Genomic DNA, 16,280 nt, shown 5'->3' with positions numbered 1-16,280 from the left:
ACGCGGACTTTCTAAACTGGGTTGGCCTTTAATAATGGCTCCCTTCAAAGCTGCAATTGCAAGTTGGCCCATTAAACCGTTCATTAACCCTTTGCCTAAACGCAAAGGGTTAATGAACGGTTTAATTGCCTAAACGCAGATTTGAAAATACCGATTTTTGTTTTGTTTTATGTTATGTGCCCTATACTCTGTTTCACCTTCTTGAACCGCAGGAAAGGCTACAAGCGCGAGCTCTTTGCTCTAGGGCACATCTCGTCGGCACAAGCTCCCTTGCACCAAGGGCAGCTGCCAACGCTATGAGCTCGCGCTTCTAGCCTTCGCTGCGGTACAACGTAAGGTGAAACAGAGTGTATAAAATCGTGGTACAGACAAGTGCCCCGCTCAAAGGGAAAACAGAAAAAAAGGAAAAAAAGGTGGGCTGCGCGATTTTCCCCGGATAACTCGACTACAGCGCCGCCGCGAACTGTCAATACACGCGCCCTCACTACCTTCCGTTGCCGAGGCGCTCCGGTCCCAACACTACCCAAGTATCCTAGTACACTGTAGCAGCATGCCGAGCCTTTCGTTCGTTTTCATTCATGTCACACTGCGGTCAAATGATCAGATGCGTATATAACCACGATCCATACCACACATTCTCTTTCTGACACCAAGCAACCGGATCTCCACGTGGAGATGGGGTTGTTTTTCTTTTCTTTTTTTTTGCCCTACACGACCACGGCAGCACGTCCTCACGTGCTCGTGAGCGCGTGAGCTCACGAGCAGGAGCACGTGTACCCGACGGCGGACGGACATACGGACATGGCTAGCCCCTAAGGAGCTTCGCCCCTAAAAGAAGCACCATGTGGGTCACGTTAACGGTTGTTTACACCGGCGTCCCGCTTCGAGAGCGGATCGAATCCTATTGGCGGGGAAGAACGATACACTGCTGCTTATAGAACTTCAAGATACTAACTGCCGTCTATACCCAATATCAAGACAGCGTGCACAGACTCCCGAAGACAATGTTTCTGGATTTATAACGGGACTTACCTGATCCCGGAAGAATAATAAAGTTTCCTCCTCCTCCTCCTCCTCTCTATGTACTCTGAGCGGGTCACAGGAGACTATCAGTCCAGCAAGCTGCAACCAACAGACAATAGGGCAGCGCAACAGGTGGAATATTTACTGATGCTGTGGCTGCATCCGTCTGTATAGCATATGGGAAAGACAAAAAGAAATACACCTCTGTAACAACTATAAAAAAAAATTGGCTGCATGTGCGTTTTCGCTTAACAAGTGAGTCGCAGCGACAGCAGCTTTCCGCTTGCGTGATGAGTATTAATATTATGGCACCATTGTATTTTCTACGCCGCCGCCTGACTACGACTCTCAAACGTTTCCGGTCATTTTCCACTTCCCCTTCTTGCATGCATTCCGCTCGGTGCCTTATTGAAACTTTGTCTACGGAAAGCCTCCTCAACGGCCTCAATTGAGAGTCGCGTTCTTCGTTCACTACAGAGTTGCCGAGGTTTAGCCACACGGCAGTTAAATTTGTCGGCCAGGATGGTCGTGCGCAAGCGCCGGCACAACGGGGTGTCAATGACAGTTAATAGCGCCTAGAAGACAAGGCCTGCGCATTTCTTACACGGACGTCATCAGCAATGGACCCATACTGGGCCACTTTTAACAATGTCAGAGCGTCTCCCCGAAGTAGGCGCCTACACCTTAGGTGTTAGGTGGGTGGTGAATGGCGCCACCATGGACCCTAGCAGCGTGGGCCGCCATACCACGAGCGGGGTCACCTGGTTTAGTAGGGGGTTGGTAAGTGGCGTCACCACGAACCCCTAGCCATGTGGGTATGCTAACCCACGCCGGACTGTTTGTGGCTTGACCCGTGTCCGGGGAAGAGGGAATCCTGGTAATGAGCTGAGCCCGGGGTACGTTTGGACACTTCGGGATCCCCCGGGGCAAGGCCATAAACCACTCCGGCCTCTGCTTCACGTATGCGGGTTTCCTGGCCTGGGGCAACCAGGACGATTGAGTCAATCGCATTTCTCCACCTTTCCTTTCATTAACTTTATTCCTCTCCTATTCCTTCTTATTTCGCCATCTTTGGCATCGTTAACCCTGGGTGGTGATGGATCACGATCTAGAACCACACTTGGTTATAGTTTCTTGCAGGGTGTCGAACCCGAACCGAACCGAACCGAAAACCGGAACCGAACCGGTATTTTTCCGGAACTGAACCCGAACCCGAACCGTTATATTGTTATCGCGATGAACCCGAAACGGAACTGAACCTAAAAAAAAATAACGGTTACCGGCTTATGTCAAAACGGTCCGGCCACGCGCTGTTGACAATGAATGTGCTATCAATGCTATTTGTTTTTTAAGTGCCGTCAACTGACACACACCCTCGCTTACATATTTTTCTTCTCCACTCAGTCTTAGGAATATAAACGCTGCATCCATGAATCTTGACATAGGAACCAATATTGCGCTGGTCGCGGCTTGCACGGAAGAAAGAGAATATGAAGGCTGTGCAAAGAAAAAAAAATCGCGCCACGGGATTTTGTTTTCCTACAATCTCGTAAATCCTAAATGCTGCTGTGTGCTCATTTCATTACACGTTTCTAGAACGCGCGAGTTCTTGAAGCTTGCTTCAATCAGAATGAGAAAAGAAAAGGCTGTGGAGTTTGATAATAATGCATCCGGTTTTGTATAGGGACTTAGAAGCTAACATATTTGTGAGACAGCGAACTCTTCTATTTAAATATTTATCCTATTACATCCTTCTGGCGTTGCGTTCGGTGAAGTGTTTTTCATATTCCGTATCTTGTTTAATGGAAACTTCTTTAAGGGTCTGATTTGAGTTACCGAAGGCTAGTTCAAATAAAGAAAGCTGTACTTTCTCCCTACTGTTCCTTCAATTGCTTACACGCCGAGGTGGCGGGATAGTTAGCGAGTTCTACTTGTAAGTGGGTTTGTAAGGAGGTCGCGGATTTTACAGCTACTGCGTCCGACCCAATTAGATGAAGTCCGAATGCGTAAACGTCGGTGAGGTGACCTTTGAGTGCACATAAAGGAACCATTCCTGGTAGAAATCCCTGAGCCTTACACTACGATGTATCCCGTTTCGTATGTTCTGATTTCAGATGTTTTATTTGTACTTTATTTTGATGTTGCAATTTGTCATTTATAATTTCCGAACCGGTTCGCGAACCGGTTCAGCGCCCCGAACCGGTTCGCGAACCGGTTCGCAGATCGAATAAGTCGAACCGGAACTGAACGGGAACAAAATAAATTTACCTAAACCTGAACCGTAACCGAACCCGTATTTTTTGTTCGGTTCGACACACTGGTTTCTTGTTAGCACTGGTAGCGTAACTGTGTGAGCCAAGCCACTCTTGTTATGACACATGACCTATTCCCTTGTTTGGCCCGGTGGAGGGCTGTGCGCAACAGATTCCGAACACTCCTGCCTTTTTATTGCTGCTCGCTTTCGCAAAACCATGCGGCCTTCTAAATGGCCGCATGCTCGCTTTTGCAAAACTTATGCGGCCTTCTAAATGGCGTTGCTCCATCTTACTTTTGAAAGCGCATGTGACCCACCGAAGTTACTAAATTTCATTTTACTCCAAGCCCAAGGCGTAGAAAAGCCACTGGCTAAGCTCTCGCCTTCTCTAGTGTCCAATGCTTTGATGCCATAACTGGCAAAGCTTTCTAGGCGAAAAATGTTTCTGGTAGTTTTCTTGACGAATTCGAAAGAGAAGTTCAAAGAAGAACGGTACTAGGACAGACATGCGTGGCCGAACACCAGATAAATGTCAGCCCACATCGGAGGCTGAATAGTGTTCGAGGAGATATCTCCGAGGCTGATCTGGTAGATTGCACTGCAGATGAAACATTAGAGACGGGCATTATCAGCCAATCAAGCATTTAATCCTGACCTTTGAGCTGCATACATTTCCTGCCACCGTTATAGCTGGTTACCTCCATTGCAATGTGCGGCCATTTATCCCAAACCCACTAAGATGTTATGGATGCCAAAGCTTTGGGCATGGTTCACCGAACTGTAGGGGCCGTGAGACCTGTGCGAAGTGTGGTAGCACTGATCATGTAGACGATATTTTTGAAAGCACCCTCAAATGTGTCAACTGTGTCTGCAGGGGAAGCAGGAGGAAGATATCTTAACTCTGAAAGCAAAAATGAAAACGTTATTTACAAGGAGGCAAAACAACAATTTGTTTTTGTCGAAAGGGACGTTTCTTTAAGTGGTGCTGAGGGGGCCAGCACCGCAAACAGAATCAAAGGCCACCCATGTCTCGTTTGAGGTCCTGGCAGTGGCTCTTCAGTCCCTTATTACACAGCAGGGCAGGGCATTTTTCCGGCTCCCGGAGGGAGTGTACCAGCTGCCCCTCGGCCGCGAGACAGGTAGAGAGCCTTTCTGTCTGTCCCCTCTTCGAGTTTTGCCCCCAAAGAGAAGAAGCGAGATTCCCGCGCCAACTCAAGACAGAGGGCCTCGTCCAAGGAGCGGCACCGCGCCGCTCCTTCTGCAGCTGAGAGGCAGGAACGCAGTGAGTTGGGCGACACTCAGCTCAGCACCTTTTCTGCTGGCCCTTTGAGGGGGGAAGGGGGGGGGGGGGGGGGCATCGTGGCCGGGGAGTTCTGCTCCGTGCCTCCACTCTGCCTAACCTTCATGGCAAGCCTCGTCTCAAGAGGTAGATGTGACGGACGAGCCGACTGAGCCTTCCGCTCTTTTGTCCGACCAGGACCACGAGGACTGGGAGACGCCAAATCTAAAAAGAATTGCAAAAAAAGCCAGTAATTCCACTAACGTAGCTTCATTTTGGATCTTCATTTCTGGATTGTATTAATTCACTGTGTTCCGTATATATACATCTACCCCTAATATTACTAACTCCACTTGTTCTCTTATGGAACTGTCGAGCCCTCCTTGCAAACTATGATGATGTTAGTACTTCACAGAGCATATACGTGCAAACTTCGATGATGTTACTGACCTGCTAGAGATTCACCTAAAGACGAACCTTTTTGCAAGCTATTCACCTAAAGGTGAACCTTTTTGCAAAAGATTCACCTAAAGGAACATCACTTAAAAATCTTGAATCATTTCCAGGTCTTCCGCAAGGATCATCAGTATTCAAGCCGCCCATCTTTTGATTCCGCTGTTATCTTAAAACGCTCGGTCCCATGCTCTGAAGTTCCCTTAAATACACTACTAGAAGCAGTTGCTGCCCGTATAGTGATTGACAGTGCAATAACTATGTGTTCTGTATACATACCTCCGAATTATCACCTCGAGTATGAAGAACTTAAAGCTCTTTGGGATCAGCTACCTCATTCTTTTTTGCTCGTAGGCGTTTTTATTTATCATAATTCGCATTGGGGAAGTAGACGAAGGGATAGAGATCCCCACTTATTAAACGTTTTTTGCTTTCAACCGGATTGTGTCCGCCCAACTCTAAACAGGCTAAACACTTTTCCTCAGCAACATATATATTAACATCAATCGACATTTCACTCTTTGCTTCCACTGTTGTCGTGGAGAGCCATCCCTATTCCCTTCGTCATTGGTCATTTTCACATTATTTGAGATATCTACCGTCATCCTGATACAATTCTAACACGGTCACCACGGCGGAAGTGTAACAAAACCAACTGAACACTTTTTTAAGCAATCACCACTTTTAGCTATTACATTCCTACATCAGTTTTCTATTGATGAGGCAACAGGTCATGTCACAAAACACATTCTAGAAGCTGTCACGCTTGAAATGCCCATGACGTCCACTCACCCTCCTAAACGGCCTTAGCCGTTCTAAAATGAGCACGGATAAGAGGCCAATAAGAAACAAAAAAAGTTTGGGGAATATTTATGCGAAATCCTACACCAAGTAACCTTATGCTGTTCAAGAAAATGAAAATGTGTGCACGATATGTCCGCAGGCAGTCAAAGAGACATTGCTCGGAGAAGTATGCATTTTCTGTAAATAGTCAGGCAACGCAAAAGAGGGTATAGGATCGAGTTCATTAAATTAACGGCTCGTATCATGCTTTTTCTGTTTCTTTCTTGACGAAAAATGAAATATTCCCTGAAAGCCTCGTGAAACCGGGAGATATCCCTGATGAGCGTTTCGAGCTTGTGGAGGCACGAGTGGAGGCACGAGCAGGTAGAAAAAAAGGCAGAGAACATTTCGAGTGGTTGTTTTCAGGATTCATACAATGTTCCATTCACATTCCATGACTGAACTTGAAACTGTTCTTCATTTCCTAAACAGTCTGCACAAGGTCCAGATGGACCTGTTGTGTATTGAGTATTTTTCTGTTTATTCAGCTGTTTTTCCTTAAAAATGTTTTGAGTGTTTATTTTTTTCCTGTTTTTGTTGGCGTTATATAACAATGTTTTCCAGCATTAGGAACTGGAAGCAGAGCGCGTTGGATCGAGTACAGTTAACACGGAAGGAATAAAAACACAAAAGATATTCGAGGGACAGACACAGACAGTTCTTTCAACATCTTTAAAGTGAAGCAAGCAGCTTCAAAAAATATGTGCACAAATTGCAATGTGTGTCTGCAATGTCTGTGTGTGTCTGTCCCTCATATATTTTCTGTGTTTTATTATTTCGCTGTGAACTGTACTCCATCCAACACGCTCTGCTACGTCTACCTAATTATTCATTTAGAGCCTTGATTCTGCTGTCCAATTCCCATTTCATCATGTCACATTGCAATTCGTGCACCGTTTTTCAAGCTGCTTGCTTCATTTAAGAGATGTTGAAAGAACTGTGTGTGTCGGTCCCTCGTATATTTTCTGTGTTTTTATTCTTTCCGTGTGGACTGCTTTCCAGCATGTAACCCACCTTTTTTTTGTTCCTTTATGTAATGTTTTTTTCAGCAGGTACCCCCACCTTGTGTAATGCTCGTAAGGGCCTTCAAGGTTTAATAAATGATGATGATGAATGCATCACGCTCCAATATCTTCATCATTTTACTCTTGAGCTCACTGTAAGCTTTTTCAATAAAATCTGGTCTGAAAGCACTTTTCCATTTGATTGGAAGGTTTCCTTCGTGATTTCCTTGCTGATACGTGGAAAGCAACTTTCATGTGCATCTAGGTACAGGCCTATAGCATCGAAACGTTTTTTTCTTGTCAAAGACTCTTGAAAGAATTATTAACAAAAGGCATTTGCATTAGCTTTAAAATGCGGTTTTCAGTTCGGTTCGGTTCCGGTTCGACACTCTGTTCTAGGGTCTCGAATACTTGGCGCTCATCAATTGCAATACGTTTCTTGTGGTAGCTGAAATGATGGCGTCGAAAGGAACGTTATCGCGCAACTTGTGCTATCGATTGACCACTATGTCAACTTGTGCCGTTTTACACCCGCTGCGTCATAGCCCTTGGTGCGTTACGATTAGTACTTTGTGTATTTTGCAGTGAATGTTCGTCAATTTTTTTTTCCGTTCTTTTTCTTTGAAAGAATGGTCGGCATTTTTGCACGCTTAATTCGTGTCTCGCATAAAATAAATATGTTTTATTAGGGTTTATATCGGATAAAACAAGGCACGTTCATGGGGTTTCCAGAACCTTCGAGGAATATGCGAGGTAACCGCATGAACTTAAAAAAAAAAGGATCCCGTTAGCGTTAAGTGAAAAAAAATGGGGTAAGCGTTGCGGTTGCGAAGGAAAGAAGAGACATCGCGGATTGCCCAGTGGGGTTCGTACCCAAGCGGAAGGACAGCTCGAACGTTTTTTTTTTATATTTTCTTATATAGATTAAACCAAATAGGTGGTTTTTTGAAGTGTCTATTGGTATTTACCAAAAAAATACATACACTAGTTATGATTCAGACCGCGACATCGTCACTCTACCTACGAAAGATACGCTTCGTCGTTCGGAAGTCAGCTGCGTGAGCCGACTGTCGCCTAAAGAATGGGTATGCTGGACTAAATGCGAGCATACTTCTACGGTATTCAATAAAATTGAGTTCTCAAATCACTTGTAATCGAGCATAGTTGTAAACCCGAGGCTGGGGATACGGACAAGGGACAAAACACAGAACGACACGGACGAAGTCTCAAACGCAGCTACAAACTTTATTCCACAGGACAAACATATATGTCGCTCGCCACCTTTTATCCCCCTCTTTTTCCCATCCTCTTCCCAAAACCCTACCCCTTCCCTCTTCCTTTTCCCAGGCCCCTGTACATTCCAGTCAAAAAATAATTCAGAGGGCTCCAACTCAAAGTTGCCGACAGATCCCCTGTCAACAACATACAACACGACATCCGGAGGTCACTGCAGCTCCCCCAATCCAGTCGCAAAGACGCAAACATATCCTCTGTCAAGACACACTCAACGCGACACCCCGAGGTCATCCCGGTTCTCTGAAACCAGTCAGCCGCAAATATTTTTTGGCTTGCGAACTTAAGTGGACGGGCGCGTTACTGATGCATTCGGGAGACGTCTTTATTCTAATGGTCTCTCTCACTAATCTTTTCATGTCGTTGTTTTCTTTTTCTACAATCTTTACGTCTCCCCAGGCTGGAGAGCAGTAGGCACATTCATTCAAATGTCTAGCTATTTCCGAATTCGGATCTTTGTTTTTTACATTTCTTTTATGTTCCGTTAATCTGTCATTCGCACATCTTTTGGTTTGACCTTCATAAATGACACCACATTTCATTGATATCTCGTACACTACACAGATCGCGCATATTGTAGACTTCTCTCTGTCCGCCCTTTTACACTGGTTGGGTGTTCTCAAAAACGGGGTCAACCGGTTCAATCTAAAATCCCTCTCAAAAACAACGTCGGCGCCGAACTTCTTTGCGCACGCCTTTAGGTTGTGTGAGATGTCATGGTGGTACGGGATAACCGCCCAACGACCCTGCCGTGGCTCAAGACTTTCTTTATTTCCGAAACTAACTTTTTAATCTGTCCAATTATGCCATCAACCGAAAACCCAGCATTCTTTAGTCGACACATCTGCTTCTCCACTGCCTTGCTTACGTAGTAAGTGCAAGATCGGTTTAAGGCATTGTCTAATAATGATCTAATAATGCCGCATTTAACCGTCCTAGAGTGGCAACTCGAGCGCGGTAGGATAGGCTTAGGCATGAGTTTTCCGCACTCCCAGCATAAACCATTTGCCACGTGAATCAACAAGTCCAGAAACTGCGGGCTCCCATCTTTTTCGCTTTCTAGCGTAAATTCCTATTCTGGTGCGGACTTCCTGACTATTCTTTACAAATCTCTTCCCAGCTTTTCTTCTGCCGTACACACTAAAATATCGTCGATGTAACGTCGGACAAAACCCCAGATCTCTGGCGTTCCCCCTAGAAAACTCACCACACTAGAATCAAGACTGTTTAAATAAATCTCCGACAGAATGGGCGCCACCGCTGACCCGATACGTACACCCTCTTTTTGAATATATTTTCGTCCACTGTACTCAACCACTGTTGATTGCAAGTAACAGTCTAAAATACGTAAAAAACTGTCAACCGAAATTTCCGCCTCAGACTGGAATTTTACAGGATTTAGCTCCAGGTCGTCTTTGACCCGTTCCATCAGGAGATTCTTCTCTGAGGAATAGTATAACTTTTTTATGTCCATTGAAAAAAACAAACCGACGCTCATGGTGAAGTTCCCTCAAAATTTCGATTAGTTCCACAGTGTTCCTTAGCGATACCGCGTTCGCCAACGGCACATAAGAAAACCCCGTTCCACTTGTTTAGAGAGAAGGCGGAGTGAACCACGAGTGGCCTATTTAATGAATCTGACAAAAACTTGACACGATTGAGCGGAGGTATTTGCAAAGAACTCAAGGAGTATGAATTCGACCAATCAGTCACTGGAATCAGAGGTGCACAGCGTTCAGAATTGGGCATCCAATTTTTTTCTGAAGGATCATAACCCGGAAATGCAATTACGTGCTGTAATCAATGAAAATGGAACGTGGCAGAAAGTTGTATTGGGGCTCATTGGGAAAGGGGTTTTCTTTTGTGCCGTTGGCGAACGTGTTATCGCTAAGGAACACTGCGGAACTAATCGAAATTTTGAGGGAACATCACCAGGAGCGTCGGTTTGTTTTTTCAATGGACATAAAAAACTTATACTATTCCTTAGAGAAGAATCTCCGGATTGAACGGGTCAAAGACCACATGGAGCTAAATCTTGCAAAATTCCAGTCTGGGGCCGGAATTTCGGTTGACAGATTTTTACGTATTTTAGACTATTACTTGCAATCAACAGTGGTTGAGTACAGTGGACGAAAATATATTCAAAAAGAGGGTGTACGTATTGGGTCAGCGGTGGCGCCGATTCTGTCGGATATTTATTTAAACAGTCTGGATTCTAGTGTGTCGAGTTTTCTAGGGGGAACGCCAGAGAGCTGGGGTGTCCGACGTTGCATCTACGATATTTTAGTGCGTACGGCAGAAGAAAAGCTGGGAAGAGATTTGGAAAGAATAGTCACGAAGTCCGCACTAGAATTGGAATTTACGCTAGAAATAGAAAAAGATGGGAGCCTGCAGTTTCTGGACTTGCATATTCACGTGGCAAATGGTTTATGCTGGGAATACGGAAAACTCATGCCGAAGCCTATCCTACCGCGCTCGAGTTGCCACTCTAGGACAGCTAAATGCGGCATTATTAGATCATTATTAGACAATGCCTTAAACCGATCTTGCACCCACTACGTAAGTAAGGCAGGGGAGAAGCAGATACGTTGACCAAAAAATGCTGGGTTTTCGGTTGATGGCATAATTGGACAGATTAAAAAGTTAGTTTCGGGGAAGTAAAGGAAGTCTTGAGCCACGGCGGGGTCGTCGGGCGGTTATCCCGTACCATCATGACATCTCAAACAACCTAAAGGCGTGCGCAAAGAAGTTCAGCGCCAACGTAGTTTTTGAGAGGGATTTTAGATTGGACGGGTTGACGCCGTTTTTGAGAACACCCAACCAGTGTAAAAGGGCGCACAGAGAGAAGTCTACAATATGCGCGATCGGTGTAGTGTACGAGATATCAATGAAATGGGGTGTCATTTATATAGGTCAAACCAAAAGATGTGTGAATGACAGATTCACAGAACATAAAAGAAATGTAAAAAAACAAAGATCCGAATTCGGAAATAGCTTAAAATTTGAATGAATGTGCCGACTGCTCTCCAGCCTGGGGAAATCGTAGAGATTGTAGAAAAAGAAAACAACGACATGAAAAGATTAATGAGAGAGACCATTAGAATAAAGACGTCTGCCGAATGCATCAGTAACGCGTCCGTCCACTTAAAGGCGGGCGCTCAAAATTTTCTTCGGCGTGGCAGAAGATTCCCTCTCTTTTCTTTTTTTCCTCCTCCCCTTTCCTCCTTCATTTTCCTCCTCGCTTTTTACGGCCTTCTCTCACGAGTGCTAATGGGCTTACCGGTCCCCCGACGAAATCTCTGTAACCTGTCAAGGTTCTTTGCTTCAATCGCAAACATCACGGATTAGTTAGGCAGCCTGGATATGAGTTCGGAAGGGTTCGGGCTAACTCGCTTTTCTCCTTTTTTTTTTTTTTTACTCTTTTGCTGCACTTCTAAAACATACTCAGAGAGTCAACACCAACTAGCCCAAGAACAAGTTCTTTTACATTCAGATTCTTCCACATGCAGCCAGATACACTACAACACCGCATATTTATCTCGAGTGACCAGAACTTTAACATCACAGCAGAAGGAAAAAAGATGGGTATTTTTATCTGAACTTTGAGCTTTACCCAGAGAGTTGAAAATTCGTCTTTCTAACAACGGCACACTGAAGAGTGCTTGTATCACTGTTGTGTTTTTTGTTTTGTTTTTTTAGTACAAAGTAATATTTATGAGTAATTACAAGTCAAAGATATTGCAGTCAGAGGGACACAGTCTGACCATTTCTGGGGCATAATATATAGGTTCGTACCACAGGATTTTTTTAGAGTGACGGCCGCCTCGTTGAAGCTACTAAGAAGAGTAAAAACAAACTTCCATAAAAAGTGAAACGGTTTATGGTATATTTCATCTATCTTCAGTCTTTGAAAAAAATTTCTTCGTGGCGAAACGTGCATTTAGTTTCTGTCAACAAATGTGACTGAAGACTCGACAGCCGACAAATATCTTCCGTATCAGCAAAGAGAACGGGAAACACGGAGATTGAACCGCAAAATCACAATTTTCTTCGCGTAAAATAGTGCAACTAGCAATAGTAGCATATTATGCCATTTATTAAAAGACAGCAGGTATTACGAAGTTTTCATTCTCTTCTGTTCCCATTTGTTCGCTGATTAAGAAATGGAATGCCCAGATAGCCTCTGCAGCCTAGCATCATAATTGTTCGAGGCTTTTTCAGGGTAGGCGAAGGCCAGCGACGATCTCCAAAAAAAAAACCAGGAGCTCGGAAGGTGTACTACCGCAAGTTTTGGGGCTGCTTGGCTAATTTAGGCGTCTGGCGTTCCCCGCCTACTTAGAAAAGAGGCGGAACAGCGGCCAGCTCAACGTCGTCACCAAGCTGGAAATCATGCCGAAATATGCCCTTGAACACGTGCGAGATTTTTACTCTAACCCCAACCGGGATTTGCCACAATTCATCCATGAAAAAAAAAACTATAAAAAGAGGTAGGCTGAAACGACTTGGCAATTTTTGAATATAGTCATGCGGACTAACTTGTCCGAAAGTACAGAAAGAGATGCAGTTGAAATGCAGAGCTCTATTGTGTTCTCTACACCCATACTTGTCTTTCGCGCTGTACGCCAATTAAAATAAATTCTGCAATATCTGTAGATTATGCCTGGTTATGTTGTCTCTAAAAGAAAACTAATCAAGCAAGTTCGGTATGTGCCACCAATTTGTGCAAATACAATTTTATGTGGAATTCAACGTCAAAACAGTTCTTCCGCGCGAAATAAATGCATCCGTCGTTCTTCGTCTTCCTGAAGCTATGAACTACCGATCTCGGCTACAGGACTTTTGGGTCTCCAAAATATCACGCTGAGTAGAAAATTCGCCTTTTCTACCAAAAGTACTGGAAACTATTTATTTTTCAAACAGGTCGGTCGGTGATGCGTGTTTGAGTGTAGGACCGTTGATTGGGCACTGGTTTGCGCCAAGAGTGCAGTGCTTCCTTTCATGCTGCCTGCGACGAGTGTTGAAATTTGAATATAGTAGAAATAAAATCAACTGGCACTCTTAGAATTATTTTAAACTTGCGCTTTCTTCAGACATTAAGATTTTGATCGCTCCTTTTATTCATTGTCGTCTTCGATGAGGGAACAACTTGCCGAGGAGGCCGCGCTGTCCACGTGCGCGGATTGACAGATAAGGTCATGCTTCTCAAGAATCTTTAAAGACCAAGCACAAAAATGAAAGACGCTTACAAATCTCTGTAACGCGAAATTAGAGTGCAGCCACTTTACGCCAGTGAAACCAACTTTATGTTTTGGGCAGACGCCTTGCAAGAGTTGCGGTATTTTTAATTATGCCTCATAAACTAAATGTTTAAAACTAAGTACCAAACTTCTTTAAATGTATGAAGAACCGAAATGTCAATTGGAAAGTTCTAGAGCTTTTTTAGAAACACCCGAATTAGCTGTTTGCAACGTGATACGGCTCGCGTGGCGTCCTTCTGACTAGTAATAAAGCTTATGAAACATGACAAAATACCCCGCGATAAAGCGCCCGCCCCCTCATAAACTCAATTTCGAATGTCCGGGGATTTGCTTTTATAGGCCGAAAAAAAAAAAAGAGATGCATGCAAGACGCGTGCCCCACGCTTTATTTATATCAGAAAAGAACTGCCCTCTGTTTTATATAAAACGTTGGATTTTTTTTCACCTACTAGATATTAGAAAAAACGTGCAAATTAACGTTTTGTGGATGAGAGCTATACGGCCAGGCGAAGATTGGGTTCAAGAAGGAACGCAACAAAAACCGACTGATTACCTAACATTTGTTAATGAACTTTTTGATTATAAAAGAAAACGGCATCGTGTATTTAGAAAGTTGTTCGCCATAATCGCAAGCCATCAAACCGTCCATTCTGAAAAAGATGTAACGCGCGTACACAGTTATATGGCGTCCTGATACGGCGTCCTCCAAATTTGGGCGCGAAAATACAGTTCTGATTTTATGTGGGCTCCATCTCCGCGTGTCACAGCCTTACGCCATGAAGGCAAAGCGACAGATCATGCGCATCGCTGTGACAACGCCACTGTAGAAGGGGCGAGGAGCGCGCCGGCCGAAAAGATTGCGGTAACACGATTCGCGTCCAAATTGGGCTTTTTAGGACGCCGTGAACCACTTCACGTGCACTAGATCTCTTTAAAAATGAATGATATGGTGTTTTTGATGACTACAGATAAGGCACAAACCGCAATTGCGTAACTCTGACGTCTTTTTTTTTAAATGTCCAGTCGTTAAAAAAAATCGCCGTGTACAAGCACGATTGTAAGGGAGTTCTTTACGTCCGGCGACATCATTACGGCATGGAAGGAGACGTTGACCACATATCATACGCTGTCTATGATCTGTGGTCACTGTTTTTCTTTTCGTACGAGAATGAGCAAACATTTGATACCAAATAAAATAGATTTAGCATTCACCAAATTCGGCTTGTTTACTTGATTCAAATTGATATTTGATTTGATTACAGTTATTTTGTACCCGCACACGCCTAATTTATTCCTTAATGAGTTACAAGTAATAATTACTTTTTTTTTCTTTTGTCGTGCGAGGTCATCACAATTTATTATTGCAATTACGCGGAGGAGGCGCATTTGAAGATATTCAAAATTTTTCTGAACACACAAACAACTTCAAACGTCTTGCTGTTTGGGTTCTTTCCTACACGCAGGACCAATAATAAAACCCAAACCTTATAGAGGAGACTATCTCTATCAACTCAACGCACAAACACGATGTGAAGCGTGTCTGCGTACGTTGGAAGAGAGATACCGGCGAGGCAAACCATAGCGTCGAATGTCCATGCATCAAAATGTCCGTGCACCGAAATATCCGCGCGCCGAAAAGTTTTTGCAGCAAAAAGTCCGTACACTGAAATGTCTGTGCACCAAAAAGTCCGCACCGAAATGCCCTACAGCAAAACGCTCTACACCGAAAAGTGCTAGACCCACTACGGATAGGACCCTCCGTCAGCTATGCCGGTTTACGAACCATATTGATTCAGAACCACTGGTCTGTGGAGCGTCATCCCTGATATACAAAAAACGCCGCTCGTACTTCCCGTTGTCGCCATGAATCCGACAACGAAAGATGCCAAATCAGATATTTATATTAAAATTCATACTTCAATGACTACTTATTTGAGCAGAACAAGGTATTTGTGCTCTCACAACAGCAAGAATCGTCATCCAAACCAATGCTAAAAGAGAGCCAATACAACTCGTTGGAAAGAGCAAGTGCCAAGCTCGCTCAAAACAGCTACATCGGTTGGTTCAGCTCCTTGTCGCAGGTGTGCCGGCTGGTTTCTGGATAATCTTTTCAAATCTTTGAAGCTTTCATTTCCTCCACCCCAAACTTGTAAAAAAAAAAAAAAGAACAGGCAGCCGGTAAAAAAACAAAAAACAACAAAAAATCGGAAAATGGCGAGGAGGAAACGAGAGGCGATTTCCTCCTTTCCCAATGGCGAGAAGGAAAGTAAGGGTCGGGTTCCTTCTCTCTGCTTGCGGGCCGGCCTTTAAGTTCGGAAGCCGAAAACTTTTTGCAGCTGACTGGTTTCAAGGACCCGGGATGACCTCGGGGTGTCGCGGTGTGTGTGTGAGTGTTGACGGAGGATATGTCGGCGTCTTTGCGACTGGTTTGGGGGAGCCGAAGTGACCTCGGGATGTCGCGTTGTATGTTGTTGACGGGGGATCTGTCGGCAACTTTTAGTTGACGCGCTCTGAATTATTTTTTTGACTGGAATGTACGGGGGCCTGGGAAAAGGAAGAGGGAAGGGGTAGGGTTTTGGGAAAAGGATGGGAAAAAGAGGGGGACAAGGGGGGGCGAGTGACTTATGGTGAATTCCACTTGTAGATCTGGAGCGCTTTCCAAAATCCGCGAGGGAGGCAAAATTCCGCTCCGTGGGACCCGCTCCGAATCGACGAGGGGAAGATAAACTTGCATTTTTGGAGCGACCTCCCCCGCACCCCTTCTCCCTCCGCCGTACAAAATGGCCGCTGCTCGAACTTGACCAGTAGACTCTCTAGCCACCATATTGACCAGTCCCACCAACGCCTCAGCCGCCTAATCTTTCCAACGACCA

The sequence above is a fragment of the Ixodes scapularis genome, unplaced genomic scaffold (assembly GCF_016920785.2).
Source record: "Ixodes scapularis isolate PalLabHiFi unplaced genomic scaffold, ASM1692078v2 ptg001212l_1___fragment_1__unscaffolded, whole genome shotgun sequence".
Classification (NCBI taxonomy): Eukaryota; Metazoa; Arthropoda; class Arachnida; order Ixodida; family Ixodidae; genus Ixodes; species Ixodes scapularis.
Note: the sequence above shows the minus strand (reverse complement) of the source record.